Source organism: Apodemus sylvaticus, chromosome 9 (genome assembly GCF_947179515.1).
Source record: "Apodemus sylvaticus chromosome 9, mApoSyl1.1, whole genome shotgun sequence".
Taxonomy (NCBI): domain Eukaryota; kingdom Metazoa; phylum Chordata; class Mammalia; order Rodentia; family Muridae; genus Apodemus; species Apodemus sylvaticus.
The window spans coordinates 65,855,399-65,876,641 of record NC_067480.1 but is presented as its reverse complement, the minus strand read 5'-3'; positions in this window follow the sequence as shown (position 1 = coordinate 65,876,641).

The following is a 21,243-nucleotide window of genomic DNA, read 5'->3' as shown; positions in this document are numbered from 1 at the left end:
TTTCTCCTTATCTTTTCAATATTGTACTTGAGGTACTAGCTCGGGCAATTCGACAACATAAGGAGGTCAAAGGGATACAAATTGGAAAGGAAGAAGTCAAACTATCATTATTTGCAGACGACATGATCGTCTACCTAAGTGACCCAAAGAACTCCACTAGAGAGCTCCTACAGCTGATAAACAACTTCAGCAAAGTGGCAGGTTATAAAGTCAACTCAAGCAAATCAGTGGCCTTCCTATACTCAAAGGATAAGCAGGCTGAGAAAGAAATTAGGGAAATGACCCCCTTCACAATAGCCACAAACAGTATAAAGTATCTTGGGGTGACTCTTACCAAACATGTGAAAGATCTGTATGACAAGAACTTCAAGACTCTGAAGAAGGAAATGGAAGAAGACCTCAAAAAATGGGAAAACCTCCCATGCTCATGGATCGGCAGAATCAATATAGTTAAAATGGCCATTTTGCCTAAAGCACTATACAGATTCAATGCAATACCCATCAAAATCCCAACTCAATTCTTCACAGAGCTAGAAAGAGCAATTATCAAATTCATCTGGAACAACAAAAAACCCAGGATAGCTAAAACTATTCTCAGCAACAAAAGGAAATCTGGGGGAATCAGTATCCCTGACCTCAAGCAATACTACAGAGCAATAGTGTTAAAAACTGCATGGTATTGGTACAGTGACAGGCAGGAGGATCAATGGAACAGGATTGAAGATCCAGAAATGAACCCACACACCTATGGCCACTTGATCCTCGACAAAGAGGCTGAAAACATCCAATGGAAAAAAGATAGCCTTTTCAACAAATGGTGCTGGTTCAACTGGAGGTCAGCATGCAGAAGAATGCGAATTGATCCATCCTTGTCTCCTTGTACTAAGCTCAAATCCAAATGGATCAAGGACCTCCACATAAAGCCAGACACTCTGAAGCTAATAGAAAAAAAACTGGGGAAGACCCTTGAGGACATCGGTACAGGGAGAAAGTTTCTGAACAGAACACCAATAGCGTATGCTCTAAGAGCAAGAATTGACAAATGGGACCTCATAAAATTACAAAGTTTCTGTAAGGCAAAGGACACCATCAAGAGGACAAATCGGCAACCAACAAATTGGGAAAAGATCTTCACCAATCCTACATCAGATAGAGGGCTAATATCCAATATATATAAAGAACTCAAGAAGTTAGACTCCAGAAAACCAAACAACCCTATTAAAAAATGGGGGTACAGAGTTAAACAAAGAATTCTCACCTGAAGAACTTCGGATGGCGGAGAAGCATCTTAAAAAATGCTCAACTTCATTAGTCATTAGGGAAATGCAAATCAAAACAACCCTAAGATTTCATCTTACACCAGTCAGAATGGCTAAGATTAAAAATTCAGGAGACAGCAGGTGTTGGAGAGGGTGTGGAGAAAGAGGAACACTCCTCCACTGCTGGTGGGGTTGCAAATTGGTACAACCACTCTGGAAATCAGTCTGGCGGTTCCTCCGAAAACTGGGCACCTTACTTCCAGAAGATCCTGCTATACCACTCCTGGGCATATACCCAGAAGACTCCCCACCATGTAATAAGGATACATGTTCTACTATGTTCATAGCAGCCCTATTTGTAATTGCCAGATGCTGGAAAGAACCCAGGTATCCCTCAACAGAAGAGTGGATGCAAAAAATGTGGTATATCTACACAATGGAGTACTATTCAGCCATTAGAAACAATGAATTCATGAAATTCTTAGGCAAATGGATGGAGCTAGAGAATATCATACTAAGTGAGGTAACCCAGACTCAAAAGGTGAATCATGGTATGCACTCACTAATAAGTGGATATTAACCTAGAAAACTGGAATACCCAAAACATAATCCACACATCAAATGAGGTACAAGAAGAAAGGAGGAGTGGCCCCTGGTTCTGGAAAGACTCAGTGAAACAGTATTCAGCAAAACCAGAACGGGGAAGTGGGAAGGGGTGGGTGGGAGGACAGGGGAAGAGAAGGGGGCTTGCGGGACTTTCGGGGAGTGGGGGGGCTAGAAAAGGGGAAATCATTTGAAATGTAAATAAATTATATCGAATAATAAAAAAAAATTAATTAAAAAAAAAATGTTCTGATGTTTCTTTGGACCAGCCCACCTCCAGCATGCCCACACAGATTGCAGGTAGAAGTAGGTTGCCGTAGGGTCTCCCATGACCTCCTCACCACTGTGAAGCACTTTGATGACATTTTTATGATTCAGTCTCAGGAATGTTTTGGAGAGCCTTATGATTGTTTCCCTAATTGTTTCCAATTTTCAAGCACTTACTCCATCAGTTTCTGCATGTTTCATAAACTACCTGAAAAATTGGGACCTCAGGTAGCTAATAGAAAAAATCCCTCTCAATTGGGCGGTGGTGGTGCACGCCTGTAATCCCAGCACTCTGGGAGGCAGAGGCAGGCGGATTTCTGAGTTCGAGGCCAGCCTGGTCTACAGAGTGAGTTCCAGGACAGCCAGGGCTACACAGAGAAACCCTCTCTTGAAAAAACCAAATCCAAAAAAGAAGAAGAAGAAGAAGAAGAAGAAGAAGAAGAAGAAGAAGAAGAAGAAGAAGAAGAAGAAGAAGAAGAAGAAGAAGAAGAAGAAGAAGAAGAAGGGAAGGAAGGAAGGAAGGAAGGAAGGAAGGAAGGAAGGAAGGAAGGAAGGAAGAAAGAAAGAAAGAAAGAAAGAAAGAAAGAAAGAAAGAAAGAAAGAAAGAAAGAAAGAAAGAAAGAAAGAAAGAAAGAAAGAAAGAAAGAGAGAGAAAAAATCCCTCTCGTGATTTTTAGGGGCTACCAGAGAGATGCAATATGAGTGCCGTGTTTTGACAAAGCTAGCTCAGAAAGCTAAGGTTAAGTATATGCACTGCTTGACTCCCCCCAGGTTGCTTACATCAAGGTTGGCCTTCTTGGTCGCCAGAGATCAAGGTGAAGAAGATTCAGTGTTATCTCCCTTCACTACACAACTCTTTTTCTGTTATGTGTTCTGAGCAATTCCTCACTTCTCAGTGTCATTTCATTCCTGGACTCCCTGGGACAGCGTGGGACCATCCCACATGCTCTGGGGAGACTCACTCTCTGCTGAGTACCACCAGCAACATACATTGGAAGAAGAACCACGCTTGCCTCCAGGACCTGCAGAGAGGAGAGAACTGTAGTGAGATTTCAGGTGTCTTCACACTTCTGGTTCATCAATCCTTGCTTTTTACCCTTTTACCAACCAGTGGCTATTAGCCAGAGATAAACAGTGCCATCTTCCAATTGGGGATGCATTCCCAAGGATCTGACTTTTAGTTTACTTAGTCACTCTACTACTGGTTCATCTGAAATACGGTAAGACCCTTTGCTCTTTTTCTTTCTTTCTTTCTTTCTTTCTTTCTTTCTTTCTTTCTTTCTTTCTTTCTTTCTTTCTTTCTTTCTTTCTTTCTTCTTCATTTTTTTTTACTAACATGTGGGAGTTGGTAAAACGGAAAGGAGTAAAGAATACTTCTGCTTTTATGACACATAGCAATGCCAGCTCTCAATTCAAAGAAAAGAACAGTGCTTGCTACTGGGACCTACAGCAACCCATTTATTACTTGGCTTTGAAATTGTGTATAATGGACTTTTACAAGATTTTTTCAATTGAGGTTGCTTTTCAGATTCTGATTGTCATATACAAATAACACAAACCAGGACAGTTGTACGTGGGTACATGGAGGGTCAGTTCCAAGAACTAGGTCTCATGGAGTGTTTCCTTTCTGTTGGTTGAGGGAGATATTCATGGGCAGCCAAATGCAGTACTTATTGGTCTCAAAGCTTTACATTAAGCTGAAAGCAGTATGTTGAAAGTTAGGAGTGGGAAATGAATACAGTCACTGGAGAAAATGGCAAGCTGACAGGCAACAGCAAGTTTGAGCATTGTCAACAGAACTAATCAATTAATTCGGCTGTACTGTGACTTTCTTGTCTGGGACTGTTTTTACGTGGGTGGCTAGTCCTTCTTGGCCCTCGGAGCTCAGATTCTGAAAGACAGCACTTAGGATCTGGCAGCTTTTATTCTGTAAGTTGATGCATTATCATTACCATCACCAACATCATCATGACCATTATCAATAACAACAGATCAATCCACAATGTTGGCCAGCTCTGAGCAGGCCAGCTTTCCTTGCAAGTAAACTCATATTTGTGTTTGATAAATGACTTTTCCTCTTAGAAATCTGTTGAAATGTATTTCTTGAGTTGAAACATTTGCTGACTTCCCGAAGCTTATTTTATATAACAGCTACAGCATATGTACAAGTGAAATTCAGGCGCACATGCACTTCATCCTATAAGCATAAGGTTATGGGGAAAGACATTATCATTCTTTTCAACCATATCTCACTGTGTGCTTTTGTCTAGGTGGAAGTAAGGAAGAATGATTGAAGTTGAGAGATATATGGATAGCTAATAGGTAGACAATAGACAGACAGACAGATAATTAGCTATCCTTTACCATATCTAGCCTTTTCCCAGAAAAGAGATACATCTCATGATGATGATAGAGACTTTAAGAAGGACATAAATAACTCCCTTAAAGAAATATAGGAGAACATAAGTAAACAGGTAGAAACCCTTAAAGAGGAAACACAAAAATCCCTTAAAGAATTACAGGAAAATACATAGAAACAGGTGAAAGAATTGAACAAAACCATCCAAGATTTAAAAATGGAAATAGAATCAATAAAGAAATCACAAAGGGAGACAACCCTGGAAATAGAAACCTAGGAAAGAGGTCAGGAGTCATAGATGGTTTCTTTTGTTATGTCCTTATGCCTGCCTCCCCCATCTGGTTATTTTGCTGCATATAGGAAATGCACCTCAGTGTCAAGACAGACACTACCTCAGAGTAAAGGGCTGGAACACAATTTTGCAAGCAAATGGACCCAAGAAACAAGGTGGACTAGCCATTCTCATATCGAATAAAAGCAACTTTCAACCAAAAGTTATCAAAAAAGATAAAGAAGGGAACTTCATACTCATCAAAGGAAAAATCTACCAAGAACATCTATGCTCCATATGCAAGGGCACCCTCATTCATAAAAGAAATTAAAGCTCAAAGTATATATTACATCACACACATAATAGTGGGAGACTTCAACACCTCACTCTCATCAATGGACAGATTATTGAAACACAAACAAACAGAGACACAGTAAAACTAACTGTAGTGATGAACCAAATGGTTTTAACAGATATCTATCCTAAAACAAAAGAATATACCTTTTTCTCAGCAGACCACAGTTCCTTTTCCAAAATTGACCATATAATTGCTCACAAAATTATCCTCAACTGATACAAGTAGATTGAAATAATCCCATGCATCCTATCAGATCACCACGAACTAAGGCTGGTCTTCAATAAGAACAAAAACAACAGAAAGCCCACATATGCATGGAAGCTGAACAACACTCTACTCAGTGATAACTTGGTCAAGGAAGAAATAAAAAAGAAATTAAGGACTTTAGAATGTAATGCAAATGAAGGCACAATATACCCAAACTTGTATGACACAATGAAAGCAGTGCTAAGAGGAAATCTCATAGTTCTGAGTGCCTCCAAAACTAGAGAGAGCATTCACTGGCAGCTTAATAGCAGACCCGAAAGCTCTAGAATAAAAAGAAGCAAATACACCCAAGAGGAGTAGATGGCAGGAAATAATCAAACTCAGTTCTGAAATTAACCAAGTAAAAACAAAAAGAAATACAAAGATTCAACAAAACCAAGAGCTGGTTCTTTGAGAAAATCTTCCTTCCTTCCTTCCTTCCTTCCTTCCTTCCTTCCTTCCTTCCTTTTGATCTTTCTTTGTTTTTTTTTTCTTTATCAAATATTGTCTAACAGGAGTCAAACTGAAAAAGGACACTTCAGTTGAGAAAATGTTTCCATCAGATTGTCTAGTAGGCAAAAGGCCATTGAGTATTTTCTTGACTGATTATTTACTATTGCAAGTGCCATCCCTGAACAGATGGAATAAGAAATCAATCCGCACAAAATAGTAATTCTATTCCTTCATGACCTTTTCTTCAGTGTCTACCTCCAAGTTCATGTTTGATTTCCTGTTCTGATTACTATTCATAATACTGTAAGATATAAGATGAAATAAACTCTTTCCTCTCCAATAAAATAGCCATCCTAACAAAAGTAATCTATAGATTCATTGCAATTCCCATCAAAATACTAACACAATTCTTTACAGACCTGGAAAGAACAATACCCAACTTTATATGGAAAAACCAAAACCCAGGGTAGTTAAAAGAACCCTGCACAAATAATAGAACTTCTGATGAATTCAATGGAGAGATTGAGACACAAACACAGTCAAAAAAAACCTTAGGCCCACAATTCTTCCTATGTACAAGATAGGCAGAGTTAAAAGATGGAGATTTTGAGAGAAGGCCAATCAATAACTAGCCCAACTTGAGACTTAAGCCATGAGAGGAAGCCCACACCTGACACTGTTAATGATATTCTCCAATACTTGAAGACAGGAGCCTAGCATAACTGTCCTCTGAGAGGCTTCACTCTGCTACTGATGAAAACTGATGCAGAGACATACAACCAAACATTACATGGAGCAAGGGGAATCCTGTCGAAGGGGAGAGAAAGGACTGGCAGGACCAGAGGCATCAAGGATACCACAAGGATACCTATAGAATCAACTAAGCTGGGTCCATAGGGTCTCATAGAGACTGAACTGCCAACAGAAAGAATGCACAGGATGGGTACAGGTTTCTGCAAATGAGTCTTCAGGAGGGCCTCCTAAAGTGGGAGCAGGGCCTTCCGCCAAGTACATTGTCTGCCTTTGGATCTTCCAACTGGTCTGCTTTGTCTAGCCTAAATAGAAGAACTTCCACCTAGTCCTACTTCAAGCTGATAAGCCAAGGCTGGTTGATATCCATAGGAGGGTTCCTCTTCTCTGAGGACAAATGGAAGAGGGATGAATGTGGGGAATGAGAGGAGCAAGGGAAAGCTGGGATCTTGATCTAAAACAAATAGCTAACTTAACAGTAATAATAAAAATATTAAAAAGGAATAAATATGCATAAACATTGAAAATATTAAGCCCAATAAAATAAGTCACATATATATGGCTTCTTGTATATGTACTGCCTAGCATAGATGAGGTTAGGGATTGAGGAAGGATTGCTAACAGGGATGAGTTTCCCTGGGTGATCTGAAGAGAGTTCTAAAATTAATGCTGATCTTTGATGAGGCTATGAATGTCTTAGTTACTTTTCTATTGCTGTAATAAAGGCATCACAACCAAGGCAATGTATAAGAGAAAGTATTTAATAGGGCTTAAAGGTTTCAGAGGGTTAGAGTCCACGATAGTGGAATAAAAACTTGGCAGTAAGAACAGCCGAGAGCTCACATCTTGGTCCACAAGCAGAAGGTAGAGACTATACTGGGAATAACAGTGTTTTGAAACCCCAACCCCCTCAACTCCAGGGCCACACCTCCTCCAAAAAAGCCACACCTCCTCCAACAGGGCCACACCTCCTCCAACAGGGCCACACCTCCTCTAGCAAAGCCACACCTCCTCTAGCAAAGCCACACCTCCTCCAACAGTGCCACACCTCCTCCAACAGGGCCACACCTCCTCTAGCAAAGCCACACCTCCTCCAACAGTGTCACACCTCCTCCACCAGGGCTACACCTCCAACGCTTCCTAATCCTTCCAAAACAGTTCATCTACTGGGACCAAGTATTCAAGCATATTAGCTACCATATTAGCATATTTGGTCATTACTGATCAAATCATTACAGTGAACATACCAAACCATGAAATTAAGTTAAGTCATAAACTTTTTATTTTTTTTAATTCAATATATTTTTTATTTATATTTCAAATGATTTCCCCTTTTCTGCCCCCCCCCATCCTCCGAAAGTCCCATAGGCCCCTTTCCCTCCCCCTGTTCTCCCACCTACCCCTTCCCACTTCCCTGTTCTGGTTTTGCTCTATACTACTACACTGAGACTTTCCAGAACAAGCGGCCATTCCTCCGTTCTTCTTGTACCTCATTTGATGTGTGGATTATGTTTTGGGTATTCCAGTTTTCTAGGTTAATATCTACTTATTAGTGAGTACATACCATGATTGATCTTTTGAGACTGGGTTACCTCACTTAGTATGATGTTCTCCAACTCCATCCATTTGCCTAAGAATTTCATGAATTCATTGTTTCTAATGGCTGAACAGTACTCCATTGTGTATATATACCACATTTTTTGCATCCATTCTTCTGTTGAAGATATTTACTGGCCCTTTCAGCTGTAAATCTTCACTCTCATCTATACCTATAATCCTTAGGTTTAGTCTTCTCATTGTGTCCTAGATTTCCTGGATGCTTTGGGTTACAAGCTTTTTGCATTTTGCATTTTCTTTGACTGTTCAGTCAATGCTTTCTATGGTATCTTCTGCATCTGAAATTCTTTCTTCCATCTCTTGTATTCTGTTGTTGATATTTGCATCTATGGCTCCTGATTTCTTCTCAAGGTTTTCTATCTCCAAAGTTGTCTCCCTTTGTGATTTCTTAGTTGTTTCTACTTCTGTTTTTAGATCCAGGATGGTTTTGCTCAGTTCCTTCATTTGTTTGTTTCTGTTTTCCTTTAATTCTTTAAGAGATTTTTGTTTTTCCTCTTTCATGACTTCTGCCTGTTGACTCAAGTTCTCCTGTATTTCTTTAAGGGTTTTTTTTTTTTTTTTTTTTTTTTTTTTGCGTTTCTTCTTTATTGGCTTCTATCTCTTGAGCTTTATTCTCCTGAATTTCTTTAAATGATTTTTGTGTTTCCATTATACGGGTTTCTAGCTTATTCATGTTCCCTGTATTTCTTTAAGAGATTCATTTATGTCCTTTTTGTGTTCTTCTAGCAGCATCACGACTAGTGATTTTAAATCCAAATCTTGTTTTTCTGGTGTGTTGGTGTAACCAGGACTTGCTGATGTTGGAGAGTTTGGTTCAGACGCTGCCATATTGCCTAGATTTCTGTTAGTAGCATTCCTGCATTTGCCCTTTGCCATCTTGTTCTCTGGCGTTAGTTGGTCTTTTCTTTGGCTGGTGTTTGAGCCTCCTGTGAGGCTCTAGGGCTATTTCTGCAACACTGGATGGCTGGGTTTCCCCTGTCACAGATTGCTGATGTGCTGTCCTCCTCTTGGGTGCCCTTGGAGCCCTAGTGTGCCTTTCCCTAGATTGTCTCTGTGAACCAGGTGGTGCCCGTTTGCTCCTTCAGGGAGTTCTGAGGGTGTATGCTGTGGGACCTTTTCCAAGTGAAGATCACTCTGCTGGGCAGCCAATCTCCTAACTGGGTTGGTGCATACAAGGCTAGCCTAGCTGCTCAGGCCCCAAGACTAGGCAAAATCCTGGCAGGCCAAGGCCCAAGCAAAGTTCCCCTTGGGTCTATGAGTGTTAACTGGTTCTGTCAGGTGTCCAGGATGGCAGCGTCTGCCTGCCCGTGCTCCCTGAAAGTGCCGGGAGAGTCTGCTGGGCTAACAATGGTCAGGTTGGCACACAGATGGCCCACCTAGCAGCCCGGGTCCTGGGTGCAGTCCAGGGCCTGTCTGTCTTAGACCCCCCCCCCCCCCCCCACGTTAGCCTTGGGCTATGACTCTTAGCTGACTTTGCCTGCTAGAACTCTCTGGTGTCCTGTAGTCAAAATGGCAGCATGCGCGCTGGCCAGGCAAACAACCTCCTGGCCGGGTTGGCACCCCGATGCCCCCCCCAACAGCCCAGGGCCTGGGTGCAGGCCAATGCCCGCCGGTCTTAGACCCCTGCGATGTTGGCCTTGGGTTATGTTTGCATACCTCAGGCTGTCAGTTCTCTCTGGCGTCTGAGAACCAAGATGGCAGAGAGTCTCTCGTAACTGACTGGCAGGAGGCAGAGTTCTGATGTAGCTTCTGTGGGGTGAAAGGCACTGTAAATCCACTGCAGCTTGCAGCCCGACTGGCCAACGATGGTCAGTGGTAGTGGGCACAGGGCCTGCCTGGACCCTGTCACCTTGGTTCCACTGCTGATGGCCCTTCCTCTGGACCAGCTGCTGCTGCTGCTGCCACTGACGCTGACGCCACTGCCCACCTGAGAACTCCATAAACTTTTTCTTAAAAAATAATTTTTTAGTTTTAAAGTTTGTCTTTTACTTTTGTGATTTTAAATATGATTTTTAATCATTTCTGTCTTCCCCTTTCATCTTCCAAACACTCCTATATGTCTTTCCTCACTCTCAAATCTATGGCCTGTTTTATTTTAAACTGTTACTATATGCATATATATGTATGTATATTTTCCTAAATATAGAGGGTTCAGTCTGTATAATGTTACTTGCACGTGTGTTTTCAAGGGTGACCCTTTGCTAGTGTATAACCAATTGGTGTGCTCTTCACTGAGGAAGACTTGCTGCTGCTCTCATCATTTTGTAGCTGCCTATAGTTCTTGTCTAGGGTTGAGACCTCATGGTCTTTCCTTCATCCACTTTGGCATATCTGTTGTTTTTATCTTTGTTTGGCGTGTGACTTTGTTAGGCAGTCATCTTGCTGAGACTTTATTGGTGCAACTTCTGACATCCTAGGAGACAGAGTCTTACAACAAACTCCCCATTCCTCTGGCTCTTCCAGTCTTTCTGTCCCCTCTTCTGAAATGTCCCCTGAGCCTTACATTAAAGTTGTTTTGTAGATACATCCACTGGTACTGGGTGCCACAATTCTGCACTTTTGCATAGGTTTTTTTCAATTCTCAGACAGATTGAGTCCTATTCAGAAAGTCCTTTCCGACTCATGGTTTGGGGCAGTACTGATGCTATCTTCCACAAGGTTCAGTGTTTGTGGTTTGATATTTAGGTCTTTGATATACTTGGAGTTTTTTTGTGCAAGGTCATAGAAGACAGTCTAAGTTCATTCTTCTGTATTTGGATATCTTGTTTTCCCAGCACTACTTGGCGAAGATGCTTTGTTTTCTCCAGCTTATATATTTGTCAACTTTGTCAAATCTTAAGTAGCTGAAGTTTCATATGCATGTGTTTGGGTCTTTGATTTTGTTCTCTTGGTCTACATATATGTTTTTGTGCCAGTGCCATATTGTTTTTATTACTATGGCTTGGCAATATAACTTAGGATCTGGAATTGTAATCCTCCAGCATTTTTCTTCTTGTTCAGGATTGTTTTGATATCCAGAGTCTTTTATGGTTTTATATAACTTTTAGGAGAGTTTTTTTTTCTGTTTCTGTGAAGAAAGATGTAGAAATTTTGGCTGAGATTATATTGAATCTGTAAATGGCTTTTGATAGAATGGTTATTTTTACAATTTCAATTCTACTAATCCACAAGCATTGAATGCCTTTCCATTTTCTAATGTCTTTATCTATATCTTCAGAGATTTAAGGTTTTCATTGTAGAGGTCCTTCACTTCCTTAGCTTTATTTCTAGATATTCTATTTTCTTTGTGAAGTGAGTGCATCCATGATCTTCTTTTGTATGTGTTTGTTGTTAGTGAATGAAAAAGCTATTGATTTGTATAAGATGATTATTTATTCTGACAAATTGCTGAATTTGTTTATAATTTCTAGATGTTTCCTTGTAGATAGTTTGGTGTCTCAAAAGTATTTTGTCATGTATAGGGACAATTGGACATCTTCTTTCTTTATTGGTTTCCCTTTAATTTCCTTCTCTTGTCTCATTGCTGAAGATTGGACTTTGAGTAGAATATTGAAAAGAAGTGGGGAAGGTGGGTGTCCCTGCCTTGTTCTGACTTCAGTGCAAGCAACTTGTATCATGCTTCTCTCCATTTAGGATGATGTTGGCTGTGGGTTTCTCAGATAGAGCTTTTATTATGTTGAGGCATGCTTCCTCTCCCGCTACATTCCTAGGACTTTAATCATGAAGACATGTTTGATTTTGTCAAAGAAATTTTCTATATCTATTGAAATGATTATGTGACTTTTATCTTTAAGTGATTTTATTACATTAATTGATGTATGTGTTCAACTTTCCTGCATTTCAGGAATTAAGCCAACGTGGTCATAGAATACAACCAATTTATTTATATCTATACTCTTTTTTCAAGTTTCTTTTTCTTTTTTCAAGTTTCATATTGAACATTTAAGCCAGGGACCTTGGCCTGTGGTTTTCTTTTTTGTTGTGTCTTTACCTGGTTTGGACAGTAGAATGATGTCATTGTCATAGAAGGGTGGGAGCCCCACCTTTTGTTTCTGATTTTTTGAATAGCTGCCTTTAAAAGAAGAACTGCCTTTAGGACTTCTTTGAAAGTCTGATAAAATTCTGCTGTGCATCCATCTGGCTCTGGGTTTTGTTTTGTTTTTTTCTTAGCCTAAGGGCATTTTATTACTATTTCAATCTCTTTGTTATGGCTCTGTTTAGGTTGTTGACTTTTTGGTTTAATTTTGGTTGTTTGGCTGCATCTAAAAATAGGCTTTTAAAATATTTTCTTTTTTTAATTATAAATATGTTTTATTATTTTTATACACTCCATATTTTATTCCCCACCCCGCCAACATTTGTCCACACTCTGACTGTTCCACATCCCATACCTCCTTCCCTTCCCGTGTCTCCACGTGAATGTCCAAACCCACCTGACCTCTAAACTCCCTAGGGCCTCCAATCTCTTGAGGGTTAGGTGCATCATCTCCGAGTGAATACAGACTCGGCAGTCCTCTATTGTATATGTGCTAGGGGCCTCATATAAGCTGGTATATGCTGCCTGTTTGGTGGTCCAGTGTTTGTGATATCCCAGGGGTCCAGATTAATTGAGATTGCTGGTCCTTCACCCTCAGCTTCATTAAGCCTTCCCTAATTCAACAGCAGGGGTCTGCTTCTGTCCATTGGTTGTGTGTGAATATCTCCATCTGACTCTTTCAGCTTCTTGCTGAGTCTTCTAGAGTGCTGTCACACTAGGTCCCTTTTTGTGACCACTCCATAGCCTCAGTAATAGTGTCAGGCCTTGGGACCTCCCCTTGTACTGGTTCCCACTTTGAGCCTCTCGCTGGACCTTCTATTCCTCGCAGAACTCAAAAATGTCAACAAGCTTAAGTGCTTCCAGTTCCACTTGGGAGGGAGAAGAAAGCAATCAGAAGTGAGGAAAGAAGGAGAAATCTGGAAGAGAAAGTAGACAGGACTGGGTAGAGGGGGCAGAGGGAGGAAAGGGGAACCTGATCTGACATTGTGGGAGGGAAAAGGACAGAAGCCTGAGGGCCAGCAGAATGAATGGAAACAGGAGACCTCAGGAGATAGAAGGTTGGAGGGACCCTCCAGAATGCAACAGAGACATGAGAGGTGAGAGACTCACAGAACAAAAAGGGAATGCCTGACAGTAGGGAGAGGAAACTTACAGAACCTCTCTCCAACAGGAAGACAGGGCTTCAAATAAGGGAGAGGGGGGCCATCCTACAGTCATAACTCTGACCCATAATTTTTCCTGTCTGAAGGAATTACAGGGATGGAAATGGAGAGGAGCCTGAGGAATAAAATATTTTCTTATAGTATTCTGAATATCTTTGACGTTTGTTGTAATATTTCCTGTAATTTTCCTGTTAAGTAGGCTCTTCCCTTTCTTTCAATTCTGTCAATCTTGTTGATCTCAAAGAACCAGGTCTTATATTCATTGAGTCTTTGTATTGTTTTATTTGTTTCTAGTTTATTGATATCTACTTTGATTATTATTATTATTATTATTATTATTATTATTGCTTGCTATCTATTGGATGTGGATTTGGTTTGTCTTGTTTTTCAACTTTTTGAATTGGATCATAAATTCATTTATTAGTGTTTGTTTGTTTGTTTGTTTGTTTGTTTTGATGTAGGCACTTAGAGCTATAGATTCCCTTTAGAGAACTGCCTTCAATGTGTTCCATAGGTATTTCTTTTTTGTGTTGTGATTTTATTTTCATTGAGTGCCAGGAATTTTTTAAATGAACTTTTTATTTATTTATTTTTTTCTTTTCTTTTCTCTTTGTATTAGATATTTTCTTTATTTAAATTTCAAATGTTATCCCCATTCTTGGTTTCCCCTATGAAAACAACCTATCTCCTCTCTCCTCCCCCTGCTCACTAACCCTCCAAGAACTGCTTCCATGTCCTGGCATTCCCATACACTGAAGCATCAAGCCTTCTCAGGATCTAGGACCTCTCTGGAGCTTTGATGTAAAACAAGTCCATCCTTTGCTACACATGCAGCTGGAGCCATGGGTCCCTCCATGTGTACTCTTTGGTTGCTGGTTTAGTCCCTGGGGGCTCTGGGCTATCTATTGGTTCATATTGTTGTTCCTCCTATGGGGCTTGCAAGCTCCTTCAGCTCCTCAGGTCCTTTCTCTATCTCTTCCTTTAGGGACCTTGTGCTCAGTCCAATGGTTGGCTGAGAGCATGCGCCTCTGTATTTGTCAGGTACTGACAGAGCCTCTAAGGAGACAGCTATACCAGGCTCCTGTCATCAAGCACTTGCAGGCATTCACAATGGTGTCTGGGTTTGGTGACTATATATGGGATGGATCCCCAGGTAGGGCAGTCTCTGGATGGTCTTTCCTTCAGTCTCTGTTCCACACTTTGTCTCTGTATCACCTCCCATGAGTATTTTGATCCCCCTTCTAAGAAGGACCCAAGTAGCCATAATTTGGTCTTCCTTCTTCTTGAGCTTTGTTTGGTCTGTGAATTGTATTTTGGGTATTCTGAGCTTCTGGGCTAATATCCATTTATCAATGAATGCATACCATGTGAATCTTTTGTGATTGGTTTACCTCACTCAGGATGGTATTCTCTAGCTCCATTCATTTGCCTAATAATTTTATGAATTCATTGCTTTAATAGCTGACTAGTATTTTATTGTGAAAATAGACTACATTTACTGTATCCAATCCTCTGTTTAGGGACATCTGGGTTATCCCCAGTTTCTACCCATTATAAATAAGGCTGCTATGAACATAGTGGAGTATGTGTCCTTATTACCTGTTAGAGAATCTTCTGGGTACTACGTCTAGTTTTCTGAGGAACTGCCAAACTGATTTCCAGAGTGGTTGTATTAGATTGCAATCCTACCAGCAGTGGAGGAGTGTTCCTTTCTCCACATCCTCGCCAGCACCTGCGGTCACCTGAGTTTTTGATCTTACCCATTCTGACTAGTGTGAAGTGAAATCTCAGGGTTGTTTTGATTTGTATTTCCCTGATGACTAAGGATGTTGAAGATTTCTTTAGCTGCTTCTCATCAATTCAGTATTCCTCAGTTGAGAATTTTTTGTTTAGCTCTGTACTCCATTTTTTTTACTAGAGTTATTTGGGTCTCTGGAGTCTAACTTCTTGGGTTCTTTGTATATATTGCATATAGGTCCTCTGTAATGTTGGTAAAGATCTTTTCCAAATTTGTTGGTTTCCATTTTGACCTATTGAGAGTGTCCTTTGCCTTACAGAATCTTTGCAATTTTATGAGGTCCCATTTGTCAATTCTTGATCTTAGCACATAAGCTATTGGTGTTCCCTTCAGGAAATTTTTCCCTGTGCCCATGTGCTTGAGGCTCTTCCCCACTTTCTTTTCCATCAGTTTCAGTGTATCTAGTTTTATGTGGAAGTTCTTGATCCACTTGGACTTGAGCTTTGTAGAAGGAGGTAAGAATGGATCAATTTGCAGTCTTCTGCATGCTGACCACCAGTTTAAACAGCACCGTTTGTTGAAAAGGCTATCTTTTTTTTTCTCACTGGATAGTTTTAGGTCATTTGTCAAAGATCAAGTGACCATAGGTGGGTGTATTCATTTCTGGGTCTTCAATTCTATTCCATTGATCTATCTGCCTGTCACTGTACCAATACCATGCATTTTTAAAAAATCACTATTGCTTTGTAGTACAGCTTGAGGTCAAGGGGATGGTGATTCCCCTAGAAGATCTTTTATTGTTGAAAATAGTTTTCACTATCCTGGGTTTTTTGTTATTCCAGATGAATCTGAGAACTGCTCTGTATAACTCTATGAAGAGTTGAGTTGAAATTTTGATGGGGACTCCATCAAATCTATATATTGCTTTAGGCAAGATGACCATTTTTACTATATTAATCCTGCCAGTCCATGAGCATGGGAGATCTTTCTATCTTCTGAGGTTTTCTTTGATTTCTTTTTTCAGAGACTTGAAGTTTTTGTCATACAGATCTTCCACTTGTTTGTTTAGAGTCACACCAAGACACTTTATATTGTTTGTGACTATTGTGAAGGGTGCCATTTCCATAATTTCTTTCTCAGCCTGTTTATCTATTGAGTAGAAGAAGGCTACTGATTTGTTTGAGCTAATTTTATATCTAGCCACTTTGCTGAAGTTGTTTACCAACTGTAAGAGATCTCTGATGGAGTTTTTGGGGTCACTTAAGTATGCTATCATATCAACTGTAAATAGTGACAGTTTGACTTCTTCCTTTTCCAATTGGTATCCCTTTGACCCTTGTTTGTTGCCTAATTGCTCTAGATAGAACTTCATGTAAGAAATTGAATAGATAGGGACAGAGAGGGCAGCCTTGTCTAGTCTTTGATTTTGGTGGGATTGCTTCAAGGTTCTCTCCATTTAGTTTGATGTTGGCTACTGGTTTGCTGTACATTGCTTTTACTATGTTTAGGTATGGGCCTTGAATTCCTGGTCTTTCCAATGCTTTTAACATAAAGGGATGCTGAAACTTGTCAAATGCTTTTTCAGTGTGTAATGAGATGACCATGTGACTTTTTTCTTTGAGTTTGTTTATGTAGTGGATTACAATGATAGATTTCCATATATTTAAAACATCCCTGCCTGCATCCCTGGGATGAAGCTTACTTGATTGTGGTGAATGATCTTTTTGATGATGTTTTCTTGGATTTGGTTTATGAGAATTTTATTGAATATTTTTGCATCAATATTCATAAGGGAAATTGGTCTGAAGTTCTCCTTCTTTTTTGGATCTTTGCATGGTTTTGGTATCAGTGTAATTGTGGCTTCATAGAAAGAGTAGTATACTTTCTGTTTCAGTTTTCTGGAATAGTTTGAAGAGTATTGGTTTTAGATCTTCTTTGAAGGTCTGCTAGAATTCTGCACTAAAACCATCTGGTCCTGTGCTTTTTTTGGTTGGGAGACTGTTAATGACTGCTTCTATTTCTTTAGGGGTTATAGGACTGTTTAGATAGTTTATCTGATCCTGATTTAACTTTGGTATTTGGTATCTGTCTAGAAAATCGTCCATTTCATTCAGATTTTCCAGTTGTATTGAGTATAGGCTTTTGTGGTGGGATCTGATGACTTTTTGAATTTCCTTAGTTTCTGTTGTTATATCCCCCTTTTTATTTCTGAATTTGTTAATTTGAATACTCTGTGCCCTCTGGTGAGTCTGGCTAAGGGTTTATCTATCTTGTTGGTTTTCTCAAAGAACCAGCTCCTGGGTTTGTTGATTCTTTGTATAGTGCTTTTTGTATCTACTTGGTTGACTTCAGACATGAGTATGATTATTTCCTGCTGTCTCATCCTCTTGGGTGTATTTACTTCCTTTTGTTCTAGAGTTTTCAGGAGTGCTATTAAACTGCTAGTGTATGCTCTCTCCAGTTTCTTTTTGGAGGCACTCAGAGCTATGAGTTTTCCTTGTGTCATACTTTCACTGCTTTCATTGTGTCATACAAGTTTGGGTATGTTGTACCTTCATTTTCATTAAATTCTAAAAAGTCTTTAATTTCTTTCTTTATTTCTTCCTTGACCAAGTTATCATTGAGTAGGGCATTATTCAGCTTCCATGTGTATGTGGACTTTCTGTTGTTTTTGTTGTGATTGAAGGCCAGCCTTAATTCTTAGTGATCTGATAGGAGGCATGGGATTATTTCAATATTTTTTATATCTGTTGAGGTCTGTTTTGTGACTAGTTATATGGTCAGTTTTGGAGAAGGTATCATAGATGCTGAAAAGAAGGCATATTCTTTTGATTTAGGATGAAATGTTCTATAGATATCTTTTAAATACATTTGGTCCAAGACTTCTGTTAGTTTCACTGTGTCTCTGCTTCCCTGATCTGCTCATTGATGACAGTGGGGTGATGAAGGCCCCACAATTATTGTGTGAGGTGTAATATGTGCTTTGAGCTTTAATAAAGTTTTTTTTATGAATGTGAGTGCCCTTACATTTGGAGTATAGATGTTCAGAATTGAGACTTCTTCTTGGTAGATTTTTCCTTTGATGAGTATGGAGTGCCCTTCCTTATCTTTTTTGCTGCCTTTTGGTTGAAAGATGATTTTATCTGATATTAGAATGGCTACCCCAGGTTGTTTCCTGGGACCATGTGCTTGCAAAATTGTTTTCCACCCCTATACTCTGAGGTAATATATGTCAATGACACGGAGGCACGTTACCTGTATGCAGCAAAATGCTGGGTCCCTGTTTATGTATTCAGTTTGTTAGTTTACATCTTTTTATTGGGGAATTGAGTCCATTGATGTTAAGAGATAGTAAGGAATAGTGATTGTTGCTTCCTGTTATTTTTATGTTTGTGTGGCTATCTTCTTTTGGTTTTGTTGAAAGAAGATTACCTTCTTGCTTTTTCTAGGGTGTAGTTTCCCTTTTTGTTTTGGAGTTTTCCATCTATTATCCTTTGTAGGGCTGTATTTGTAGAACGATATTGTATAAATTTGTTTTTGTTAATAAATATCTTGGTTTTTCTCTCTCTATGGCAATTGAAAGTTTTGCTAGGTATGGGCTGGCATTTGTGTTCTCTTAGGGTCTGTATAAGATTTGCTAAAGATCTTCTTGCTTTCATAGTCTCTGGTGACAAGTCTGGTATAATTCTGATAGGCCTGCCTTTGTATCTTACTTCACCTTTTTCTCTTACTGCTTTTAATATTCTTTCTTTCTTTTGTGCATTTGGTGTTGTTTCCCTTTGTGATTTCTTTATTGATTCTATTTCCATTTTTAGATTCTGGATGTTTTTTTTTCAACCCCTTCACCTGTTTGGTTGTGTTTTCCTGAATTTCTTTATGGGATTTTTTTTGTTTCCTCTTTAAGGTCTTCTGTCTGTTTACCTGTGTTCTACTGTATTTCTTTAAGGGAGTTATTTATGTTCTTCTTAAAGTCCTCTATCATCATAAAGCGATGAGGTTTTAAATCAGAATCTTGCTTTTCTGGTATGTTGGGGTAACTAGGGCTTGCTTTGGTGGGAGAACTGGATTCTGATAATGCCAAGTAGCCTTGGTTTCTGTTGCTTATGTTCTTGTGGTTGCCTTTAAACATCTGGTTATCTCTGGTGTTAGCTGGCCTTGCTGTCTCTCACTGTGGCTTGTCTTTCCTGCAAGCCTGTGTGTCAGTACTCCTGGGATACCAGTTCTCTCCAGGAGGACTTAAGGTATGGAGAGCTGTGGTACAGGGTCAGCTCTGGGGTGCAGACAGAAACTAGAAGGATCCTGTCCCCAACTGATTCTTGGTTCTTGTGTCCTGATGGCTCTGAGAGGGTTTCTTTAGGGCCAGGAATTTGAAGAGAAGTGGTGGTCTTACTTGTGCTCGCAGGTATGTAGGCACTCCTAGGAGACAAGCTCTCCTCTGGCAGTATTTTTGTTTGTAGCTTTGTGGCCCAGGATCAGCTCTGGGTGCAGACAGAAATTGGAAGGCTCCTGTCAGAGGCAGCCCCTTGGTTCCTGTGTCCTGAGGGTTCCTGACAGCATGAGTGGTCCTACCTGTGCTCACAGGTCTGTCTACACTCCTGGGAGGCTAGCTATCTCCCTGTGCCACCTTTATATTTCTTCTTTGGCTTGTTCATCTCACGGCAAAGAATTGTTTAATCTCCAAGAGTTTATGTATTTACTAGAGTTTTGTTAGCTGTCAATTTGAATTGCACTATAGTCAGATAGATAGGAGGAGTTCTTTCAGTCTTTTTGAATTTGTAAAGATTTGTTTTGGATCCCTGGATGTGGTCTATTTTAGAAGAGCTTCTGCATTGTTTAGGTAGAATATTCTGTAGATATCTAATAAATCCTTTTGATGTGTGATGTCAGTTAATTCTGATGTTTCTCTCTTCATTTTTTTGTTCAGATGATACATCTATTAGAAAAAGCAGAATATTGAAATTACTTTTTATTAAAGGATTGGTGTTAATCTGTGTCTTTAAATTCAGTAATACATTTTTTAAAAAAATGAAATTGGGTGCTTCAGTGTTTGATACATATATATTTAGAATAGTGATGACTTCTTGGTTAACTGTTCCTTTGCTTAGAATGAAGTGTCTATTTTTATCTCTTCTGATTAGTTTTAGTTGGAAGTCTACTTTGTCAGGTGTTAGGATAGTGATGCTTGCTGCTTGCTTCCTGACCCCATTTGATTAGAGAACTTTTATCTCTCCTAAGTGCTTATCTTTAAAATTCTGAAATGTTTCTTGTAGCAACAGATAGATGGATTTTGATCCATTTAGTCAGCCTATTTTTGTTGGATTATTGAGCCCACTGATATTTAAATGCCCGTGGTAATTATAAACATTCTGATGGTGATTTTCAGTGTTATTTGCATTCTCAGTGGTGCTTTGTGTTTTAATAAACATGGATTTGAATTCATTTCCACAGTCTATCTGCTATTCTCATTCCTCTGTCAGCTAGAAATATTGTTCCTGTATTTTCTTTAGTTTTCTTTTGTTGCATATAAATTTTTGGGCTGTTTATATTGTAAAATCTTTTTCTTTCTCCTTCTGTTTAACTGGACAGTTTTACTGTGTATATTAGTGTAGACTGGTTGTCACACACAGTCTTTTGGGCCTTGGGCTACATTGCTCCAGTTTCTTCTGCCTTTCATGTTTCTACTGAGAAATGGGTTGATGGGTTTTCCTTAATATGCGATATGTATTTCTTTTTATTACAGTTTTTAATATTCTTTCTTTGTTATATATACTTAGTGTTTTAGCTATGATATGCCATGGACATTTTCTTTCCTCATCTTGTCTATTTTAGTGTTTTTTGTGATTTTTGAATCAGTATGGGTATGTCTTTCTTTAGTTTAGGGATGCCTTCTTCTATAATATTGTTGAAAATCTGGTTTATGCCATTGGCTTGGACTTCTTCTCCATCTATGCCTGTAATTCAAAGCACTCCCCTCCCCGACCTCCTGCCACCCTGGTGGCCCGCAGACTTTTTTTTGTATGTTCCTTTCCTGTAATAAATTTCCCCCCTTCCTGCTTATTTGGTCTAGATAATCTAGACTACTTTATCTTCAAGTCTATCTTCTGCTTAATTCATTCTACTTGT